Source organism: Aplysia californica, unplaced genomic scaffold (genome assembly GCF_000002075.1).
Source record: "Aplysia californica isolate F4 #8 unplaced genomic scaffold, AplCal3.0 scaffold00696, whole genome shotgun sequence".
NCBI classification, from domain to species: domain Eukaryota; kingdom Metazoa; phylum Mollusca; class Gastropoda; order Aplysiida; family Aplysiidae; genus Aplysia; species Aplysia californica.
In genome coordinates, this window is record NW_004797966.1 from 252,946 (window position 1) to 254,307 (window position 1,362).

Genomic DNA, 1,362 nt, shown 5'->3' on the forward strand with positions numbered 1-1,362 from the left:
CCAAAAAGCCTTTTATCATTCCAGTACATGCAATATGGATAACATGTGATATTGGCAATCCCCTAGCCCCCCACGTCACTGACCCGTGCCGGAGTGTGGTCCAGTGCCACTGCTGCATAATTCACATCCCCTGGTGCCATGATCTACTCGTCCGTGACCGCGGCGCGCGGTGAGATCAAAGAGATTATCCGGCACCCTACCTGCGGCGGCGATCACGCCGGATTATTCCGCCCTTTGAAGTTGTCGGTGCTGTTCAGAGGAGTAATTAGCTGACCACGGTCAGGTCAAACAGACACAAGCGGATTTACCTGTTGTCCAAAACGGTGAGTTGGCCCCTAGTTAGGCAGTGCTTCAGTTCCATTTTTAGTGTAGAATTTTTGTTCCATTTCCCTTTTCTTCGTTAAATCCAACTGGATAAAACTATAAAGACCAGGTAGATGATAAGTAATATTTTCGTGGTCTCTGTTTTTATTATTATTTTTCTTCTTACTATTCTTACTTTTATTATTATCTTTATTATCATTATCATTATTGTTATTGTTATTGTTATTGTTATTATTATTATTATTGTTTTTATTATTATTATATTCATTCTTATTGTTTATGTAACATCTGTATTAGATCTACCGTTACTGGTGTTCTATTCTTCATTGTTATTACCATAGTTTCTCGGCCATATAGAACATAAAATCAGCTCGATTAGGCGAAGTAGAAATTCGAACATGAAAACAACCGTGCAGGAATGGTGACTCCGAGTTTCCATCCAAAACAAATTTCTTTACGTGAAAGTGCAAATTTATTCCTCGGATCTGTTGGGCTTTATTGACTCCATTCTCAACATAATCCGCGAAAATAGAAACAAACCACCGATAGCTGTCCGTTCCGACACGTAACTTGACTTTATAAAAATGGAGCCAAAAACAAAACTCCCACAATAAATCTTTGGCGGTTTGAAGTTTTAGACCTGCAAAATGTATCAGAGCAGTGAATGTATAAAAAATAAGTTACTAGAAACTGTCGTCAGCTCATCAACTTATGCATAACTGCTGTAGTCTTTATGTGATGTGAACTTGATCTTTTACAAAGAAAAGTTCGTAATCCTATAATATTGCATACGTTCGCTCTAAAGGTATGTTTAGAAATGTGTATCTCGATGCCAAGGATTAAAATCTATATGTGTGGATTTGAAAAAAGGCATTGTAATTTTGCGTATATTTTCTTAATGAAATTTATTCGAGTGCATGTGTGTATGTGTGAGTTTCTGGGTGCGTGAGTGTGTCTGTATGGTTTTTCTCCGTTTGTCCTTATATCACGTGTGTTTGTATTTGCATTTGTGTGTCTGTGTGTGTGTGTGTGTGTGTG